Source organism: Lissotriton vulgaris, chromosome 9, assembly GCF_964263255.1.
Source record: "Lissotriton vulgaris chromosome 9, aLisVul1.2, whole genome shotgun sequence".
In the NCBI taxonomy this organism is placed as follows: Eukaryota; Metazoa; Chordata; class Amphibia; order Caudata; family Salamandridae; genus Lissotriton; species Lissotriton vulgaris.
The window spans coordinates 233932114-233955292 of record NC_141697.1 but is presented as its reverse complement, the minus strand read 5'-3'; the positions used below and the strand labels follow the sequence as shown (position 1 = coordinate 233955292).

General features: G+C 46.0%; 1 protein-coding gene across 3 annotated transcripts in view; it reads left to right on the top strand.

The window, feature by feature from the left end:
* The window catches only part of PAK6 (p21 (RAC1) activated kinase 6), a 399127-nt gene that overhangs the window by 108303 nt on the left and 267645 nt on the right, over positions 1–23179 (top strand). Inside the window, exon 1 of one of the 3 annotated variants that reach the window (XM_086937372.1) lies at positions 11465–11724. The exons of 1 other annotated variant lie outside the window; for it this stretch is intronic. The gene's annotated coding sequence lies outside the window, so the exon portion shown is untranslated. Of the gene's footprint in view, positions 1–11464; positions 11725–23179 lie in introns of those variants that run through there. One more of the 3 variants, XM_086937376.1, reaches the window with a different exon arrangement.

The following is a 23179-nucleotide window of genomic DNA, read 5'->3' as shown; positions in this document are numbered from 1 at the left end:
TTGCACCAGCCAAAGACGAGAGGAAATGGCGACTTCCTTTGGGGAGGACACAGCGCTCTGCCAATCCTCGTCGTCAATCTCCAGGCCATCGCGCACCCACTGATCCCGTACTCCAAGGAGAAGGTCGGTGCGGACATTAATTCGTTTTTTATACGACAGTGAGATGGCACTGTCGGGCATATGGCCATCTAACACTCTGTCTTCCAACGGGGAACTTTCTGGAATCGCCCCCTCTGCCGGCTTGGCAGAGAGCAGCGCGTGCCGCAGCTGGGCATAATGGAAGAACTCTGAGCCGCCCAGCTGGTACTCAGTCTGCAGTTGAAGGAAGGTCTTAATCTCGCCCTTAGAGATCATGTCGTCCACCCTGGAGATACCTATGAGGTCCCATTTATCAAAGCCCTTGGTGTGCCATAACCTGCCCAAAATATCGGAGTCATACAAAGGGGTGAATCTAGTCAATCTGCCCTGCCAGCCCTGCCAGCCCTGCGCCTTGGTAATCGTCCGCCAGATGTGGACCACTGTTTTCGTTGGACCCGACATCCGCCTGTCCAGGGACCTCGAGTACAGCGCCCTGTAGTAATTACCACCACCCAAAAGCCACCTATCCATTGCATAGCCGGGGCTGTTTACCGGACCGTAGAGACCATGGTTAATAGCCGCCAATTGGGAGGCCCAATAATATCTGCGCACGTCCGGCAGTGCGATACCCCCGTCGTACCACGGAAGCGTGAGCTTCGTGGCAGCGACGCGGGGACGGCCATCCCAGAGCAAGGCACGTTGGAGGCCCTCAATCTCTCGAAAATAGCGGGCCGGAACCGGATCTTGGGTGTTCTGCAAGGCATACAGGAACCTGGGCAAAGACATCATCTTAAATAATGCCGCGCGGCCAAGCAGGGAAAGCGGAAGCTTGCGCCAACTCTCCACATCACGCCGGAGGCGCAGAAGAGGGGGAAGCAAGTTGTGATCATATCGCGCCTTCGGATTCCCGGAAATGTAAATCCCCAAGTACTTAAATCCCTGGCTGGCCACCTGAATGTTGCAGCCCCTAGGGAGGCGCGGTGTGTCCCCTTTTAGTACGTACAGGGAGGACTTGGCCCAGTTAATGACGAGGCCAGATTACCGTCCAAAAAGTCTGCGTACATCGCATGCCACGATGAGCGACTTGCAGGGGGAGGTGAGGTAGAGCAGAATGTCATCGGCATAGAGAGAGACTCTGTCCTCGAAACCGGGAGCCCAGGTTATGCCGTGCAGATCAGGGTGCGTGCGCAACATGGCCGCGAGTGGCTCGAGAGCGAGCGCAAACAACAGAGGCGACAAGGGGCAGCCCTGTCTGGTGCCTCTATGAAGGGCAAAAGATGCCGAAATGCGGACATTGACGGCAACGTTAGCCAGTGGGCCAGCATAAAGGAGCTTCACCCAACCCACGAACACCGGGCCAAAACCGAGCTTCGTCAACACCGCCCAGAGGTAACTCCACTCAAGAGAGTCAAAAGCCATCGTGGCGTCTAAGGATGCAAGGACTGCCGGCTCCTCAAGGGTATGGGCCCTGGCCAGGGCGCCGTGGAGTCTACGCAAGTTAAGGGCAGTGTTACGGTGAGGAATAAAGCCCGACTGGTCCGGGTGCACTAAGTCGCCGATAACTCCAATCAGTCGATTGGCGAGTAGCTTGGCGAGAATCTTAGGCTCAGCATTAAGGAGAGAAATGGGACGATAAGAGCGACACAAGTCTCTCGGCCTCCCTTCCTTATGGATGACCACAATGGTGGCCAACCTCTGGTCCAGGGGAAGAAGGCCGGTGTCTCGCGCTTCCAAAAACATGGTACGCAAGTGCGGGGAAACCACATCCGGCCTGATCTTATATAACTCAACCGGGATGCCGTTGGGGCCAGGTGACTTACCCGATCGCAGGGAGCGGATCGCAAGGGCGAGCTCGTCAGCAGAGATGTCCCTGTCCAAATCGTCACGGTCTTCATCGGAAAGACAGGGAAGGTCAACGTCCGAGAGAAGCGCAGTCGAGTCGACCTCGGAGCGGTCCGAAATAGAGGTGTAGACACCTCGAAAATAGTCAGCGAAAGACTCGGCAATGGCACTGGGGTCAGAGACGACAACCCCGTCATCCCCCATAATCTCGGGTACGACACGGCTAGCCATCTCTCTCCTGTCCAGCCAGGCCAGCAACTTCCCAGCCTTGTCGCCAACGTCATAAATCCGACCCTGCTGTTCCTTAGCCAAGGCTAGGGCAGCATTCGTGGCTAGGTCTCGGTATTCCGACTGTTTAAGGGAAAGATCGTGCAGGAGAGCAGGGTCGGGTTCTGTCTCCAACTGGGAGTCAAGGTCCATGATCTCCTCCTCGATGCGCACCAAGTCGGCATCCCTGACTCTACGGGCCTCCGCTATAAGAGCGAAAGCCTCGCCCCTCAAAACAGGTTTAAACGCCTCCCATAAAGTCGCAGCCGAACCAACCGAACCCTCGTTTTCAGAAAAATAAAGGTCGATGGCCTTGGCTAAGAGAGTGCGAGTTTTGGGATTGCGGAAATACCATGGATTAACTGCCACCGGCCGGTCCGACAAGACAATGTCAAAATCAAATGAGACCCACAACGGGGAATGGTCAGAAATGCCCCGCGCCAAAAACCGGGCCTCAGACACGGCAGGCGCATGTGCTGCTAATGTGAGAACGTAGTCTATACGAGAGAGACTACCATGCGCGCCGGAATGGAAGGAGAAATGACAAAGCGTGGGGTGTAAAAGCCGCCAGCTATCCACTAGCCCCATGGTCTCGAGGAAGGACGGCAACCACAATTGGGAGCCCCGGAGGTCTCTAGGCGGATGACGGTCCAAGGAGCCGGAGCAAACCGAGTTGAAATCACCCCCCATAATCAACAAACCGAAAGGCAAATTTAAAATGGCGCCACCAAGGTCTTGGAAAGTGCTAGATTGTAAGCCCGGGGGAACGTAAACTGAAAGTAATGTCAGGGCACGCCCTTCCCATCTTCCCGCCACTGCATCGTACCGCCCCCTCTCATCAACCAGGGTGACGTCGATCTCAAGTGGAAGGGACGTACGTATCAGGACACCCGCCCCCCGAGATCCCGAAGAGAACCCCGAGTGGGCCACCATTTTGTATCCCTTACGATTGAGTGCTTTGCACGTGTTCCCAACCAAGTGCGTCTCCTGAAGAAGAACAACATCAGGCATGTGGCGTTTAATCAGTTGAATCACAACCCCTCTCTTGATACGGTCACCCAACCCATTAACATTCCAACAACTGAGTACTCGTAATTTCCTACCCCCCATCATCGTGCCTCCTGCCCCACCCAACCCCAACAATCCTCAACAGCAAATGAAACTTAGCAGTGTATACAACCCATTGCCTAAGAAATAGAGAAAAGGAAGAATAAACAAACAAACAAAATTTCCCATCCCCACCCCCCACCCTGCACCCCTGCAGCAGACTAAAAAGCCCCCCCCAACCAGCAGTGTGCCTGTCGCCCCATAAACTAGTCTACGGAAAGCCCCCAGAGGAGTAAGGAATCTCCACGAACTCCTCCCGCCACCCTCCATGTAAACGACAGGAGAATTAACAAAATCAAAGCAACATCGGTATCAACAGTCACATACAGCAGGGCCACCAACCGCCAAAATCCGCTCGGTAAAGCCAAGTCCTATTGATCAGAACCACCAGTTGCACCTCCAGAATGTTCGCCGTGGTCGTCCCGGCGTTGTGGCAGAGTGTCCAGCCAGTCGCTGACATTTTCCGGCACGTCAAAGAACAGGGCCCGGCCTTCGTGCTCAATCCGAAGTTTGGCAGGGAACAGCATCGAGTACTTAAAGCCCATGTCCCTCAGGCGGCGTTTCACACCCGCATAACTCTGACGCTGCCTCTGAACGGCCCTGGTGAAATCCGGGTAAAAGTGCACTTCAGAGTTCTGATACTTAAGCGGTCCATGCCTCCTAGACGCCTGAAGGATCGCGTCCCGATCCCGAAAGTTGAGGAGCCGTGCAATGATGGGTCTAGGCGCCACAACCGACTTCGGCGGGCCACCCGGAACCCGATGAGCACGCTCCACGGAGAAGAAGTTGCTCAGTCCAGAAGGCGCTAGGTGCGTCTGCACCAGATCCTCCACAAAAAGGTCCACTGCCGCTTCCTCCGCACCTTCCGGAACACCAATAATACGGACATTCTGCCGCCTGGCACGTCCTTCAAAATCCTCCAGCCTTCTGGAAAATTGATCGGTAGCCAGTCGCAAAGTCCGGACCTCCGTCTGCAGGTCCGAGACTTCGGTGGTCAGGCTAGCGGTCTTGATGTCAAGTGATTTCACACGATCGTTAGTCCTACCCAAGTCGGCCCTGATAAGAGTAAGATCCACAGCCAGAGTGTCCACCTTGTGAGTCAAGACCTCATGCTGTTTTTGCATTTCGGACCGAATGCCCGCGATGGCCCCCATAACGTCACACAGGGTAGGCTCAGATCCATCGGGCGAGTTCGCTCGAGGAAGGTCTTTAGATGAGGCCACCGCCGTGGGTGAGGTCCGTGGCTGAGCATACCGATCAATTCTGTTCAGTTGCGTCTGAGTCTTTCCGCGGACACCTTTGTTCGATGTCTTGTCGGGATCCCCTCTGCCCGCCATGATGAGTCCGGTGAGGACAAGGGGCTACACCGCCCAAGCCAAAGCCGAATGAACAGAGGAAAGTCGGAGTCAATAATCAGACCAGGCAGATAGTAGAGAACTCCGCAGTTACGAGCACTTCGCCAGCGGGGACCATAGGCAGTCGCTTCGCATTCCAGTCATGCGGAGCGTCGGTGAAGGCAGCAGCCACCCAGGAGACAATGGCGCATCCCTGGCACGGAGTTCAGCTCGACGTAACTTCGCCTAGGAACCACCGATTTAGAAGCGGAAAGCGGCTCCCGCGTCTGTGACCATTCACCAAGTAGAATCCACTAACGTGGATCAGGATTTCCAACAGGATATTTGCGGAGGATCGGAGGGTCCGCGGTGCTCCGAGCTTACGCGGCCATCTTGGTTGCCCGCGAAGCTCCTCCTCCCTACTTTCATATTTTGCAGTCAGTTCCTGCCTCCCAAGGGCCAGTTTTACCACGTGGCAACAATTTCCTTTGCTGCAATAGCTCCCTCTTAAGACTCCTTAGTTTTTAGGTCGAGCCTAGCGTTGCAGCGCATGCGCTGCTCGCTCTGCGAGACATGCTGTAGTAGGGTAGAGACATGCTGTAGTAGGGTAGGTTTTAGAAGTGGAGTGGAAGCCCCGCCCATATTTTTCAGTGGCTGTTGTCATTGTCCATGGAGAACGCTGGCTTCCTATTCAATATGAGGCTTCTTAGTCCTGCCATGTTACCGCCCTGACTCCTTTTGTGACCGCCCATCAGGACTGGATCTTTTACTTGCGGTGTTACGCGGTTGTCGATATGTAGTCGGTGAGTACTATTTTGTTTCAGACGCATTTTGCTCAGCAGCGGCGCTGCTTCCCCCATCGGTGGCCAGCAGCCAGAGGGCCGTCTGCAGCCTCCGTCCGCCCACACAAGGAAGTGGCTACGTTTCATGGAAGAGGAAAGGGGAAGTGTAGCAATTGGAGAGACTGAAGTGAATTTGTGCCGCAGACGGACCCGGGCCGGGCTGGGTTCGTGTTGACTGCTCAGAGTCCACAAACCTACTCTCCCCTCAGAGACCTTTCCTGCCTCCGCCGCGAGACTGGACTGCGCTCCCAGCCGTCAGGTGAGTGTGCGCCGCACAAGTGCACCCTTTTCAGGCTGTCTCACTCTAGCGCTTCCTACAGCCTCAGGGCGGATGGAGTGGGTCCGTTCATAAAGTTTCATCTCGCGCCTGGGGAAATCCTGAGACTGTTCAAACGGGAGATGCTTCTGAAAGGCTGACAGGGCTGGTACAGATAGCGACATATAGAGGTTTCCGTATGGAGCGGATGATGCCGATGAAAAACTTGCAGGGATGGGCCAGAGTCAGTGAAAATCAAAAGGATGGCGACAGGCCGGTCTCAATAGCGCTCGGAAGTGACACGAGATTTCACAATAGCCTTGTGCCCCTAAAGGGCTGCGCCAAAGTCAGTCACACATAGATCTCTTACAATATGACGAGAGCATGGTTTCACGTAAAGTCCATTTGTGTATTTACATATTATAAAGAAATTACCACCTAGCGCAACAAGTATTTCCTTTCTCGTAGCGCTCCACAGGAGGGGAATCACTTCTTGGCGTTTAGAGCACCAGACGTGTATTGAGTTTGCAGCACGACTGAAATTCTTTTGTATAAGGAGCCAGTGCCCACAGGCCCTGACGGGGTGGGGATATACTGCTGGTAGAGTGGGGGTATTCTGGTGCACGTAGTGAAACCGAGACACTCCCTTTCAGTGGCGGCTGGTGACATTTGAAAGTGCCGGGGCGTAGCGCACATGCCCTAACCCCCCCCCCCCCCCCGAAAAAATTGAAAATCGAAGCAAGCAGAAAGATAATGTATTGAGAAAAAATAGTCATCACCTAGCAGGTCATTGTTAATTTGAAGTAACCACCCTATAGTGTAACTTTCTAAGCTGTCAACGGACAAACAAGTGGCATCCTTTTCGAGAAAGATTTTGAATGCACACGGACCAGGCGCTATAAGCAATCCCAGGCTCGGTGCTGCACCTGTTCAAAATGTTAATGGCAGCAAGTGGTCAGGAACATAGCAATGTTTTAATACATCAAAGCAAATGCATTTCACGTGCTGGTAGATTCCTTCTGCCATTCCAGCAAACACTAGCACGATTTTCAAATTTACAATGGAAATACATACATTTTCCATCACGAATACGGTTCGAAGCGCAAATATTTAGCGCTTTCGTAACAGCAACACACACCACACAGAATGACAAGAGTCGCAAACGGCATTCTTTGAAAAATAGAGTAATGCTAACTATGTACAGAAACTGTAGGGAAGTAATCAGAAAATGTCACTTCCACAGTGACCTTGGAGAGTAGCTATCGATTGTGCAGCAGGTGCAATGAATGGTCTGGGGGAGCTTTTGATCTCTGCTAGATTTTACGACTAAATCAGCAGTCAGGGGCTCACTTTTCCTTGGCTGTACTGGGGCCCATGGCACTGTTGTTACGTCACTGTGGTTCAGGGATTCTTCAAATATTGCATCAACGCAAACCCGACACAACACCACTTACATCAGGACCCGAGTGAACGGAATGTGATCGCATGGAGTGCGGAGCTCTATTTTTTATCAGACTTTGCAGGTCACCGTTTAAATCACTTTTTGATCTTTACGCATTTGATCCTGCATTACCACTGACAATAGTGGCAGAGATTTTTAAAAAGACATTTCTGTGAAAGACACAGCTCATAACAGGAGCTGCTTTTGCAGGAAGAGGGTGCTTTTAACACAAGGTCACGGAGGCCTGTTTTAAATAGAGCTTTTGTGGCTATTTCTTGGTCTCCATATCAGAAGTTGTAAATAAAGGGATATAAATCGCCTCTACAACCACAAACTCGAATACATCTTTCCATCTCTATTCATTTTCAACTTACCTTCTTCCCGCCTTCACCGACTCTCTCTGAGACTCCACCAGATTCCCGCCCACGCCGTCCAGTTCTTTCGAATTCCTCGTCGTCACGCAGGAAGGCTGCAGGCAGCCTGCCTCCACCACAGCACAGGCTGTGATTGGTTCGGCCGGCTGCCCCAACACCACGTGGTTTCTCTGTATGCTGCAGCATACAGAGAGCAGGGAGAGTGGGAGGGGTTAATCGAGGGCAGGGGGGAGCGGCTTTCTTAATACAGTTAATACTGTCTGTTTGGACAGCCTCTCAGGCTGCTCAAACAGACAGTATTTACAACAGTGGGAAAGCCACTCCCCCCTGCCCTCGGGTAACCCCTCCCACTCTCGCAACCAGGAACTTCATCTTTCTCGCCGTGCGAGGGCAGAAACAAATGGTAGTTCTCTACAATTTGTTTCTGCCTTCTCGCACGGCGAGAAAGCAGTGGGGCGACGCCCAAACGCCCCCATGGAGGATCCGCCACTGCTCCCTTTGCATGTGGCACTGTGTGCACGACTTCCATGTCTATAAACCCGGAAGAAGCTGCTTGCGCAGACTTGGGCCTAAAAGGAGGTGAGGGTGCTTTTTAAAGACCAATACAAGAGCTCTACGCATCCGATGTCAACATTTGAAGGCTTGGGTTAAGTGAGCAACTGCCTCCCCTAGCCTCCATTGAAGCACCCCCCATCTCAAGCACTCTCCCTCACTCTCTCTGCCCACTTCTACCCCTGACTGTTTTAGGTCAAGCCTAGCGTTGCAGCGCATGCACTGCTCGCTCTTGGACCCCTTTTACTCTGCTCCCTAAGGCCACTGTCATTGAAATCCATGCACCAGGCTCAGTGGGCACCTCTGCCACCTTGGTGCAGAACACAGCCTCCCAATGTAATTCGACATTTGCTCCTCTTTTTCTCCACACAGACACATACCCAAAAGGGAGGGGGTAACTCTGTTGCTTGCAGCTTTGACACTCGCATCAGGGCTAAGCTTCCTCCCCCACGGCGGCCGCCAATGCATTGTTGTTCACACACTCTCCACAGCCATCATAGTACAAAGACTACACTGCCCCCTGGTACAGGACACCCGCTCTCCATGCCCTTTATGCCTAGTACTTCCACAATAAAAGCACTTCATCTACCACACTTGTTCACCATTGCTACCCCCAAGGGCCATCACTCCTCGATATTCACTTCTATTGTCTAGTAACCTCAGCACCTCTAACTCCCCTACACCCCACCACCCCATTCTGCCATCTCACCTGAAGTCTTTGTTGCAAGTGTTGTTGGGCATCACGGACAGAGTTTAAGTTGAATTGTACACTCCATCAGTCAGCTACCCGAGTATCATCAGTGGTCCGTGGTGGTGGTATCTCGTCAAAATAGGAAGAGTTAATCTCTGAGCACCACATTTTGAAATGTAGAAGCCATCAGAATTTCCTACTTATCGCCATTAAAACAACCATTTGCAATACAATAGGTCTCGCATTTGCGAGAATTTAAGCTATTGGCACTATAAAGTACAATACCTTTTATTAATGTGTTTAAGTGCATGTTTACACACGGCTTGCAGGTTTTCAAAACACATAAATAAAATTACATTGTCATTTACCATGGCAATAGCTCAAACTCTTGCAAATACAAGACCTGTTGCATTGCAAATACTTTTTTTATTTTGAATTACTAAAGCTTTCAGATTGCAGCTATAACCTAAATATTCAAAATCCATGACACATAAATGAGTATGTGTACATTTTTCACAGCTATCAGCATCCCCTAATAAATTCTGCTTTTGCTTACTTAGCTAATCAATAAATCAGTTGACCTTGAAAAACATTAACATAACAAAAACAAGTATAATTTCTAATTCTTTGAAAATGTTGACCATATTACCCAATGTTAAACTATCTTTAACAAACATGGGTGTAGATACAGTCCAAAAACAGTCTCAGTATGCAAGGGTTGCTGCATCCATCTCTATGTTTTCCTGTCAAGTTATTGTAGTTATTCTCCAAGATTTATTAATCCTCATTTTTTGTGTTGCTTTTCTTTTGCAATTGTGCCCAAATAGTGCAGCATTATTTGGCTTTCATTCGGATTTTCTTGGAGAAAAAATATTGATGCACTTTACAACATTACGACAAAGCTTTTTCCGGTAAGGAGTGTTAGGGTGTATTGGTGACCCACCTCCTTCTCCGCCCTTTTAGGTTTCAGCTATAGCATTAGCTGCTTGTTGGTACACCTATTGCTTCTATAATATAATTGCACTTAGATCGCGCTTTGGGTTAGCCTCTTTCTCATGACTACATGTCTTTGTTGTCTATCGGAGGTGTCTGTTCGTAATTTGATAGTTTTCTTCACTATTCCTTTATTTATCACACTTAGGGACACTTTGATCTAAATGCGAAAGGATGAGTTGTATTCTTCCACTGCTGACTTAGTTAAAGGACCACTTTTAGGTCTCACTTTTTATTTCTCTATTGCAACATGAGTTCTCATGTACTTTTGTAAAGCAAATAATGATGTTAAACTGCAGAGGTTCTATTTGTTTTGGATGGATTCACTTTATATAAAACTGTTACTTTCTTTTTTATTTCCTCTGTGTAATTGGAAAAAAGGGGTCTGAAAGAGACAAAAGAAAAACGAGATCATCAACACAAATTAAACTAACTATTGGAAATGAGTAAGCCAGGTTAACTGAGCTGCTTTTCTGTGCTTGTTTTAATAGCATCATGGTGTTTGAGGACGTATGATATCTAGATTTTCACAATCGCACTGAACCAGTTATAGCATCCATTGACATTCTAAAATATGGAATTTATACTCTTTGTTTTCACCCCCACCACCATCAGGCTCGCAACGCCCATAGGGCTCAAAGGGCTTCAGCCCCCCCGTCGTGTGTGTCAGACAGCTTCCCGGGCACACACACAGTTTTTGAGCTGCCAGCCGCACTTGAGTACTTCAAAGGTCTTTAAAAGACCATTCACTTGTTAACGAGGCTTTGTTGTTTGTTCACCCCTTCTTAGAGCCCCTGCATCTCCTCTCTGCCTATTGCTGGAAGAATCAGGGGCCCCTCCCTCCCCCCAATTTTTATCAGCCCACCCCCCAGAAATGTGCCTCTAGTTGCGCCTCTGACCACCACCACTAATTCACAAAGGTTAACAATGTCTTTTTATTTTTGTACTAAGCCTATTAAAATCAATGTCCATTTACTGTTTAGCAATCCCAGACTACCATTAAGCTCTTCCAGGGGTGCTTCTCTCATTCAACTGATCGCGCTCATTTAGTCGGAGGAAAACCTGACAATGCCTTTTATGTGCAAGACCTGCAAGCGATGCGTAAACACAACCTTTGTACTCATAGCCCTTGCTTACCAGAAGAGACACAGTTACTGCCAGCCATGCTTCTCGTAAGCAAAATAAGTGCTTATGCACCCCTTGCAGATTTTCAAAACATAAAAATAAAAGGCAATGCCATTTACAATGCCAAATAGCTCAAACTTGCAAATGCGAGACTTTTTGCATTGCAAATGCTTGTTCATCTTACTTATAGCACTGCCTGGACTTATTTTTGAGGACGGAGGCTTATTTTTCATCTTCAGAATTTGACCTAGGGCTAGAGAAAGAAAGAGCCAACGAAGGAAAAACAGAGGAAGGCAGTGCCATAATGGAGAAAGTAGGGGTGAAAAAGAACCTTCAAAAGTGAGATTAGAAATGTAGATTTGAGGAAAAAAGAGACTCCTGGTGGAATCACCGTTAAGGCAGTCTTGGTATTATGTAACTCTGGCTAAACTGGCTCCCTAGAAAAACTGCATGTATTTGGTTATTTATTGTAAACTAAGCAATGAACCGTACATGCGTCGCAGCTGGGTAACAATCTCTGCAGATTCCAGGAAACAGCAGTGGCTGGCGCCCGTGGCCAGTCATCAGGGAGCGATGCTGATAATGGAGGGTGGGTGTGCAATGAATGAGCGCGCGGTGTGCGGAAGAGGGTCAGGTCGCGTCTTGTGTGTGCTGATGAGCAGCGAGCGGGAGGAGGGAGGAGTTGTGAAGAAGCAGCAGCGAGGAGAGAGGGCTGTAGTTGCCTGGAGGTGCGGACGTCACGGTGCATGATTTCCGAGACAAGCATCAGCCTGCTCGCAGACACCGAGCGCCTGCACTGGAGCGTTCTCCCTCACTGCGAAGGTAAGACACGGCGCCGCCTGTAACCCGTGCAGCCGGGAATGAGGGCACAGGCCGAGCCGGGGCCCGCCACTGTCCGGATCCAGGGGCTGACAAGCACCTGAAGGACCGGTGTCTGGGGTACACGGCGTGGCAGCATTTCGAACCAGCCAATCAGAGCCAGGTGCTCCACTCTGCGTAAAAAGGCGGGGAGCTTAGCTAAACAGCTTTATTATGACGGAAGCAACATTTAGCAGGTTACTTTGGTAAAAAGTATGTGAGCTGTGCCTGAAACGTTTAGAGTGTGTAGGATGTTTGCAAAGCAGTGTGAAGCGCAGCTTCCAAACCCAGTCGCCTCGAAGCGCAGCTTCCAAACCCCTTCGCCTCTAGGCACTTGGCAGCAGAGGATGGAGTAGTGTGAACATGTTGGGTTGAAGTGCCTTGATGAACTATAGCTCATAGATTACATGAGATCCTGCACACGAGGGCGAAGGTTATCTCATGGGGACGCCTCCAAGCAGTGTTTATGTCGGCGCCTGTGTGGCTCACAGCGCATAGAAGACGTCTGACTCTTGTGGGTCTGTGGAAGTGGAAGCCACCAGTTATAGCGCTGCGTTGCTGGCAGAGCCCAATTAACACTGAGAGTAGTATGCCTGTAGAAAGTATAATGAGGCCAAATCCAACCACCCTTTCTGACAATTTGGGTCAAAGATCACAGACAACGTCTGGTCTTGTGGTATGTGGAAAAGAAGTGCCCATCTGGCACAGTCAGCCCAGTACACTGGGGGTGGTGCCTTCCTTCATCGTGTCTCGAAAGCTAACCTAGTAACTCCCAAGGGCTGCTGTGTATGTTGCGTTTGTTTTAAGATCTGTAAAATGAACTTCGTTCCAAAAGTGGTGCGGATGACTTTAGGTTTATATAGCACTGGATAACAAGTAAAGGTGTTGAAGAGCTTTTTTTGCGAGTAGCACGCTACTCCGGAACCCATTAAGGATTAGTGGTTAATTAGAACTCTGCTTCTCCTTGCGTATGGATAGCTGCATGCTATATAAATATCACATATAGAATACATTTCAGCCAACGTTTCCGACATTGAAGCCAGTTGGGTTTTTAATGGCATGCAGACTTTACAAGGAAAGTCATACCTAGATTTCACCTTTCTTACACTATCTTAGCCACAAAGAAGCATCCCGCGACAGACTCTCTTGTTCTGTACATCTGGAAACAAACATGTCCTCGACTTCCCTACATGTGCCATGTCCCACCGGAAGAATTTACTCTGCCTCTTAAGGTGTGAACCATTGCGTTTTCATCCATCTCATCCTGGGTATCACCTGCTTCTACACTGGTGTGGCAGACAGAGTCTCTTATCCCTTCACTTGATTGGTCTATGAGGTACTGAATGAGAATGGCTCCTACTCCGGTGTAACTGAAGTGGTAAAAAAAATAAAATGACAAATGTCAACAAAGAAATTCCACTGCCAGCCCCCCATTAATTGCACCCTCAGTCGCCTCATTTCAGACACCCTGTGGGTGTCAAGCCCCAAACCTATTCCCATACTCTTCTTAATACCAGAACTGTGAGAAACCTTTAGTGCAAAAGCACAATTTCACGTAGGCCCTGATTATTGGCCATCATCTGGATTGCGGAGGGTCCTTATTTCATCCATTCCATTCAGTATTTTTCCCTCAAACTGGCAATATTTCCCCGTGACTCTCAGGTGACATTGATAATGGATGTACCACTTACTTGTGGGTTAAATTTTTAAAAAATTCTCATGACTTTGAAACTTGAAGACTATTGCTTTTTTGTCAGAATAACTTACAAGTGATGTAAAAGTCCCGATTTTAATGTGTAATACCCCATGTAGAAAAGGTCGAGAACTACTGGTAGTAAAAGTTTGCCTGAGAAAAATGAACACTATTTTTACATCCCTACTAAACACCCATAGACTTCTGCACTAAGGTTAAAAAAAATCAAGTCAATTTTCCAATCTCGGCACTGTGCCCTTAGCAAACTTAAAGAAGTGAAGCAGGTCGTGCAAACAGCTTCGAAGCTTCATTCACTGGAAAGAATAATCATTCACATTAAAGTATCTTCTATACAGTCTATGGCCACTGGCAATGTGCTGAAAACAGAGAAGCACAGCCCTCTTCTAAAAATAACTTTTAATTAGGTGCCCAGGACACCTTGAGAAACACAATGAAAATACCACGACAGAAAGCAGGTAATAAATACTTCTCACTCTCCAAAATACCAACAGAGATGGTGCATATCACATACCTTAACATGCTGACAGCATAGAAACTACAATTGCTGTTGTGCAGTATTTGCAGGTAAAATCGGTTGCGTGTCAGCTCTATTTTCTGGCAGATATCATCATGCACTGCACGGCCATTAGACATTGAAGTGTAGGCCAGCGTCCCAACAGGGAATATTGAAACTGTTTCCACAATATAGGCCTGTGCCAAAATATGAAGCAAAACTAGGTGTGCAGTGTTGGGTCGGTCGTTCCTTTGCAGTTCAGGAAGGTACCCAGGCAAGCTTGCCATCTTTATGAGGCTAATATTAACACAAATTATTTTTAGGAGAGGTACAACTTGACAATCTTTCAACATTTTCCATGTGTGTCTTTTTTTTTTAAATCCGGAATACGAGTTTTCTTTCGTTATAATATAGTGTTCAGAAACTTGCAATATTATAAAAATCAGAACACACGAATTCTGCAATCCCACCAGTAGAAATAAAAATTAGCACTGCTAGCTAACAAAGCTAGCCGTTTCCTCACTACTTATACAACTTTTTTTAAAAAGGCCATCTGAATAACTTAGTCTGTTGGACAGAAACTCCAAAAAAGCCCCGAGTATGAAAATGAATAATAATACTTTAAAAAAATGAAGTACACTAAGGTTTAATGACAAAAATACATGAAGTGAAGGTTCTCACTCTGAGATGATATGCAGTGTAACTCTATTCGCGGTGGTGATGTTGTTGAACTCATTGTGGTCGGATTCTGACATTGGATCAGGGCAGATGAACAGGGTTTACCTGAGTTGGAGGTTCCTTGCAATGTTCAAAAAGACACCATACCGATGGATGAGAACTGTGCTAACAGTACTGCGAGGGGGTGGGGAAGGTCACTTTCCTCCATTAATTGGAAATTAATATCTGAGATCTGGACTGCATGTGAGTAGCCACCCTGAAAAGGGAAAAAGCTTATTTGTAGACCACTGGAGGACACAAAAACCAGCAGTTATGTTCCGTAAAATTCGGGCCTGGCCCATGTGATTATGCGAGGAGAAGATTCTGTGTAGACTTGTTGCCCCCACTGTTCATGTTCATCTTACAATGGAACTCAGGAGGCACCAAATTCTCAAAAGTCTCCCTGCTTCGTCGTGGTACTTCGATTCTAGAGTTAGGTTGAACCTTTTAAATAAAAGTGTGATTACCCCCGCTTCTTCCCCTCTGCCAGTGAGCACGCAACCTGTGAGACCCAGTTACCTTTCACTAGCCTGACATCTCCCAGGGATACTTTGGTTTCTTGTAGCAGGACCATGTCCCTTTTAGTTTTGGCGAGGTAATCTAGTATCTTCTTGCGTTTTAATAGGGTGGTTGAGCCCTTGGACATTGAGGGATACTATCTTTAGGTCAGCACCCAAATTGAGATTGTTGGTGGGGGCCATTAACTAAAGGGTGTTGTGTTTGGTAAGCCTGGTCTACGTCCTCAGCTCTCGATTGTTACTGTACCTCACCTCCCCACACACGCCACAATCATGTGTTGAGGGGCGGGTGTCTGCTTTTTGTTAGCCACTGGGTTAGGACTCACTCTATTAGTGTTTACCGCTGTCTGGCTGAAACGTCTCGTTGAGAAACATGAGAGTAAAGAGGCACCAAATTCTAATTGAAGTGTTGAGCAGGTGTATTTTCATGAGCACATATGTGCATGTCAGAGACTGGGGTAGAGTGAGGACTTGTCCCATAGCTTTGTTAGGCATCATTTGAGTGGCACCAGCATTCAAACTTCCATGACCAATTGGGAAAGAAATATATGGCCACATCAGTAGGTGTCACCAAGGGAAAATCAAAAATGTGAAACACATACTGTTCGAACAGGACTTAAAAATAGTTATTGAGATCTTTGCGTTATCATGTCTTGTCTCAACTATGGATCTACTCGCTGTTTTCTCAAAAAGAAGCCATGCTCTCCTGATAGTTTTTCTTTATGCTGCAGCCGGATTCCAGACTAAAAAATTACTGATCGCGTCACTCACTGACTTTCAGCCTCCCAAATGCCTGGCTATTGAGGCACGATTGTCATTGAAAACAGCTCCGCTCACTCCCAAAAAACCCTAATAGGTAACTCCCAAAAATACCTTTGTCAAAAGCTAAAGAAATCCAGAGGATCACACATTTCAGAAGCAAGATCAAAGTCTCACTATTCATACCATTTTTTCAACAAAAAAAAAAATAGTGCTTTGGCTCAGTTTTTTTCTGGCAATTTTCCAAGAATCTGGAAGGCTAAACCCATCCACATAGTCCCTTTCTTCTCCCTATACCTGTTGGAAACTTGTCATGGTATACTCTTTTACAAACTCTGAACTCACAGGCCTGAATAGATGACTTATGCTACTCACTGATCATTTTCCCACCATGGCGCTCTCTCCTCATCAGTTTCATACCTTATGATTGCATATTGTTTACAAACCTCCTCCTCGTGTATTGAAAACCTAAATCTACCTAAACATATGCAGCTGTTATCTGCAGATAAACCCATACCCACAAATGCCATCATCCTATAATATTACAATCAATCGGTTCATAATCTGTCACCTGAGTGCTCTGTAAAAGACATGTAATAAACTACAACCACTGTATCTCATAAATCAACCCTCAAGTGTTTTACTTTAAATGCAATATTACAATGAATTTAGTAAATGTGGGTCCATTTGGCATGTTCAAAATCTGTACAGCGCCTCAAAGCCCACCAGGGCGGAGTTTGCACTTTACACCATTCGTTAAATGAATAAATAATAAAATTACCTTTGAGACTCAGGAAACGGTGGTTACATTAGCTATGGTAGCAAACAAACGTCCATGGTGACAATCTAGCCCTGGTTTCCACTCACCAGAATCCTGTATTTATGAAGCAAATAGACTGAGAATTCAAGGGAAATTACCTGTTCCTCTCAGGATCTATAGAAATCCTACAGTTCTAGAAGTACTTACCTTGGATCTCTAATTGTAAAAGTACATTAAAAATCAAAAAACACTATTACATTTAAAAAAGTACTTTAAAGTGGATATTGACATCTCCAACCTGTTTGTCAATAATAGCTCACTTCCTTGAAATACTCCAAATGCTTCCTTTGCTTATGGGTAAATGGTAAATGTACCATCATTTTCATTGCATTTCTACACATATTGAGCCAATGAGAGCATATTGTCCACTAGCTAAGTGGTGATAGCAAACACCACTTTGCATATCGACCGATGACGATCAGAGGGGACTGCAAATAGTGAATTGATTCGATGAGCGGCACAGGAAAATTAAAAACGCAAGAACACGTGGAACAAAGGCATTTGCAGAAGAATATTTTCTGTTCTTTTTATTCTCGGTTGTGCTTCTTATGGGTGAACACCAGTCAACACATTTCGCTCAAACATGGGCTTCTTCAGGGCAAATGGTGTAGAAATGCTATGTATCCTCAGATGAGTATGTCAAGGAAACTGGAAGCGAATCCTAGACATTACTATAGCGGTCAACGTATCATCCATTATCATTTAATTGACAATGGAAATATGTTGAGTTTTAGAATTAGTTACAATTGTTCTAAAAACCATTGGTCTTTTCAACTAATAGCATTTGAGTTAAGTGCCAAATATGAAAAATGAAGCAATGTGTTAAAAAGAGAACAATTTAATGTAAAAAAATGTATAGGGAGGTGCTTACAGATGTCCTTCAAAATAAGAAAAACCTAATAATCAGACTAGTTTGAGTGTCAGTGTTTTCTGGACGGAGAAAGGTCCTCTTTCTCCATCCAGAAAACACTGACACTATAACATGTACAATTTACATAATGACAATACTCTTGATAAAGAGCAGTGCCTACAGTAGTGACCCTAACATTATCCCCTGCCTCCAGTTTAATATAAAGAAGAGATTGGTCAACCAGTTCCCTTGTTTGTCCATATGATTTTTGGGAGACCATCTGCATTGATTCATTGAGGTTGGCTGCAATTAGGGAGCTCTGTTTATTTACTCCACCTTTGATGGAAGCGAGGATTGAGAAAGGTATTGAAGCATCCTCCTGCCAATTTAGTCCAGGTCTGTCCATCCCAACGGGAAGCAGCGACTCTTAAAAGTTAGCCTTGCTTGGTGGATGGTAGCAAAGTGAGCAAAAAGCTTCTAAGTATTTACAAAAATATTATTTATTTCAGCAACAAGAGAGTGGCACTCCAAATGGCAGAATTTCATAAATTAATAAGTACGAGGGTGCTTTGAAACATCTTCTATGTTATTGGCTCGTAGCTCTTCGAAGCACCTTTCTTTTTTAACATAATCTTAAGAATGCCAGCAATATGTAGGACAAATGGGTACCACACAAATGCCAATCTGAGCAGTAGTTACAGGCACCAGCTTAATTTGCTAATAGTCCTCTTGGGTGATCGTTGAACAAATGCTTTGGGCCCCCTGCTTTGCGCCATGGCATTCTGTGGTAGGTTAAATAAAATGTGCAGGCAAAAAATGTAAACTATTGAATAAGACTGGCTGACACGTAAACCTGGAGAGTCTCCCCACCCACAATCTCAGACAGTGCCAAATCTTGTAGCTTCATTATCAATATCAGTTTCCCCTCCAAGACTCGGATCAACAGAAGACTGGCATAGCTTGGTACCAGCTTCAGATCCACATTCAACCAGTACTTTCTTCTCACATGGTCACTGATCCTCCCTACTTCCAGTATCCAATACTCAAAACTGGCTCTACTGAGGCGTGCCCTACAAGAATGGGCTTGCCTGTTCAAAGGCTACAGAGATAATAATACAAGACCCGCAAAAAAAAAGATCTACATCTACACTGACCACACCTGCAGGCCTGTATCACATGAAGACCTGTTTCATCATGCACTAGATAAACCAATGTTCAGGCCTCTCTGGCAGAAAATCATACCATCTAAGGAAGCATTCACAGCCCAAGTTGTCTAGATACCATCAGGCTTGAAATCGATGGGTTAGTGTTTAAGGGTGTTGGGGAATTTTAAGGCGTAAGGGTGGGTTACGATTATGGGGTGTAGGGGTATTTAAAGGGAGCAGGGTGGGATTAGCACACAATATGAGACATGGCATGAAGGGCGGAATGTACCACACGCCCCCAGCGTTTGTCACGCCCCAGCACACGCCCACAGCACAACGCAGACACGCCCACAAGGGACTACTTTGCTGGCACGGTTCTTTTACCTTTTAAATGTATATGGTGGGCGTCTGCATAGCCTATGTCCTTCTGCTGCAACTGCCCTTTCCAACGCTGTATTGGATGTTGTGATTGGTGCTGTGGTTCCTGAGATTACTCGCCTCAAAGGTTTGGGCTCTCTCTTTATTATATTAGTATGGATATGCAGTACCAGCCGTGGTGATTTATTAGCCCATGTAAAAGCAGAGATCAACCCCTCGATTCTTCTAAAAATATTGATATGTAAAAAAACAGACACTGTGGAAAAGAGAAAATTAAATAGTGGTAAAACTGACATTCAAATTAATGCTACTCTACCCATTATCGAAAGTCAAAAGAGGTTCCACTTAAAAAATAGGGATTTAACCCTATCTATTAGAGGGATATAATTCAAATCCATGCTGAGAAAGCCTTTGACTTGATTAACTGGGTAAGTCTATTAGCGATTTTTAAAAGCTTTTGGGTGTCCATCTCTGTTTATGACAGTATTAACTCATCATTATGAAGGATCATGAACTCGATTGATCATAAATTCCACCAAGGCCGTGCAAAGTTAATCTTGGTACTTGAAAGGGATGCTTATTGTACAACATTTTATTTGCTTTTTTTTTTGAGCCACTGGCAATTTGCTATTAGAAAGAATAACCAAACCAAAGACCAAATAAACGAAATGTCCAAAATTAAGATCGATTTAGACAACATCATGTTTATTTTAAGACCCGAGACAGATATTCAGTATAGAGTTTTTCAAGTTTTTCAGGATTTCAATAGCTAGCTGGATACAAGCTGAAGAAATCTAAAACTGAGATTTTTTTTCATGCAACTGGACTTTAGACATTTTACCCGTAGGCTTACGACCATTGGTTTATTCAACTTCAAAGCGGTATTTAGCAATACATACAACTGCCACAGTTTAACCACATTTGTAACTTGACTTCACATATGAAAGGCTGCAAATACATTTTTAAATATTACATGTTGTTCGGTCATGTTGTTCAAGGTAACACAGTGGCCAGCTGCACCTTGGCCTGTCATATTTCCAGCTATTTGAAAACAATGAGTATGTCGCGGTTCAAGCTTAGAGGACAGTAGACTTCCCTGACAACAGAGCGGAATGTTTTGTTCAGTTGATCACACTCGCTGGAAGCACTTCCTTACTCTGTTTGGGGCCACAAGTCCAGCATACATTAACATTTCAAAATTTGGAGTTTATAATAAGGTCATCAACTGATCACTTTTAAGTCTGAAATTTGTTCCTGTGTGATTATAGTCTGATTTGATCAAATCATTGCACCAGTAGCAAAGTTTGGATATCCGTTTGATGTAGATATTTCGTTCGTAGGCACATTTATAATTGACGGGTTGGATTCTGAAAAACAGGATCTTGGTTAAGGTCATAAAATGGCAGTCTATTGTCAATTGATGCAATATAAAGACACTAAGAAGAACGTAATAATCAATATTAATGCTGTGAGACTGAAATAATAATAATAATAATAATAATAATAATAATAGGGACATTTATAAAGCGCTGAGTTACGCGCACCGGCGTGTCCACGCGCTGAAAAAGTGGGAGAGGCGGCAAACAGGGAACACAGCTGCCGAGCAGGCAATTATTTAGCATAGAGGTGGGTTTTTAATTTCGCTCGAAACCTCGCTTCTTCAGGTTCCAGGCGCAAATCCACTGGGAGTTTATTCCAGTAGTTTGCCGCTAGGCACCTAAAGGATCTGCCTCCCATGCGAGCTTTCTTAACCCCGGGGATCCTCAGTAGACCCCCACCAGCGGATCTGAGCGCTCGAGCAGGTTCGTAGACTTCAATCAGTTTCCTCAATGGTCGAGGTGCCCTGCCATTCAAGATCCGGTGATAAGTGCAGAGGGCTTTATATTCGACTCTGCTCCTCACAGGGAGCCAGTGTAACTTCTGCAGGGCCACCTTCGAAGGCGCCCTTTTGGGCAGCCTGAGGATCAAACGTGCTGCCGCATTTTGCATCACTTGGAGGCGGGCCATGCTTTTCTCTGGTACCTCCAGGTACAGCAGGTTTCCGTAATCCAACCTGGCGGTCACCAAAGCATGTACCAGGGTTTGACGGGCTACAATCGGCAGTAGGTCCAAGACTTTCCTCAATCTTTTCAGTACCCCAAAGCACACTCCGACCACTCGGTTGATCTGGGGCCCGAAAGTAAGACCCGCATCAAACCATACCCCCAGGTTTTTTGCCTCCTGGCAGGGGGTAGGAGTTGGTCCTAAACAGGATGGCCACCAAGCCGACGACCAAGCAGACTGGGCACTCCCTAACACCAACACCTCTGTCTTGCTGCCATTAAGTTTCAAACAATTAATGGCCATCCACTCGGCAAGTTCTTTCATGCATGACCGGAAGCCATCTGCAGCAAGACAGGGCGCGTGCGACAGGGAGATGACCAGTTGCGTATCATCGGCATACGAAACCAATTGGAGGCCATGGCTCTCCACAATGGAGGCTACAGGCGCGACGTAGAAATTAAAAAGGGTCGGGCTCAGGGACGAGCCCTGAGGCACGCCTTGGCCCAGATGTACCCCTTTAGAATAGCAGTCGCCTTGCCTCACTTGAAAGCTTCTCCCCGTATGCCATCATTTTATGCTAAATGCATGGGTCTTCTCATTAGAGAAGATGGAGGAACAAGTTACTTAAATGTAGAAAAAAAAAATCTTGAAGCAATATCGGCTGCATTGTGGATATTCTAGAAGGGAGGAAAAAGATTCATCATTGGAGATTGGGAGGAAAAGAGTGGTGAAGCTGTTTGCCCAGGATTAATCTTTCACGTTTTTCTCTTGCAAGAAGTGCAACATGTATCAAGGAGGCATCGTTCACCACGTTTCTCTCTAATCTACATTAAAGGTGTGACCTTTGCTCATTCCAAGTGAAGGATCCAAGTTTATTGACTGTGAAGGGTAGGATTGAATGAGAGAGTGTGGAGTAAAACTTATATTGGGGCTATATGAAAAGGACCAAAGAGATACAAGACAAATTGTTCAGTACCATCAAAAACCACTTAAGACATTTTAATCTTAAATATGTTTATAATTTACAACCTACCTTTTAACTTTTGATGAGGTAAGAGTATTAGATATGAAGACGTTGTCATGTTCAAAGAAATTTGGGCTGGCTATAAAATGCTTCCAAAATGTGACCATAACGAACTATTAAAAGCAAAATACGAACATTTTCTGCATTTTGGTATGGGAGATAGGCACATGTTCTTGATGTTACATATATTACTGGCATAACATGAACCTTTCTTTAATATTGCGTGATTTGAGTTTCTATTTACAATTACGTAAGAAACTCCATAGTAGTACCTAAGAAATCCCTCTGGAATCCTATTGTTACTCGAGTTAATTACCATGATCCCAGTGGGCATATAGAATATATTTTCTGCCTTCTGAATTCCTTTTATTAGGCCAAAATGTATTGAGAATGTGATCACATGTACTTGGCATTTAATGGCGGTCATGGGTAGTAAGGGATATTTGCAGTCCATTGGCGTTTCTTCTTTCCTCTGTGTATTCACATTTCCACATATCAAACAAAGCACTCTGTACCAGCGGTGCTGCATGGTAATAGATGCTAGCAGAGGAAAAGAGATGGGGATTGCAATGTTTCCAGCTATCTCAGCATCTTATTTTTGTAAATTAAGGCAGAATAGTGTGAATGTCATCCGTGATTTCTTTTATGCCTGTATCTACCATGCACCCTTCATTTCATATTTTTAGTGTGAATTTTGGGAAGTGGGGCTGTGTGCTCTGTTCAACCAGTTCTAAGTGGGGAATACAACTTTTTAGGACAGCGAAACTGGAAATTTGCTGCGACAAACTGATTCAGCTGTTTCACATTTCCAGACACCAAATTACTTGCCAGCTATATATTGTGGCATGCCATCCACATCCCTGGTTAATCTTCCATGCTACCTAGAAAACTATATTCCAAGACAATTCTCTCCCAACTAGACTTCTGCTCATATGCACTTTATCCATGCACCGTGTAG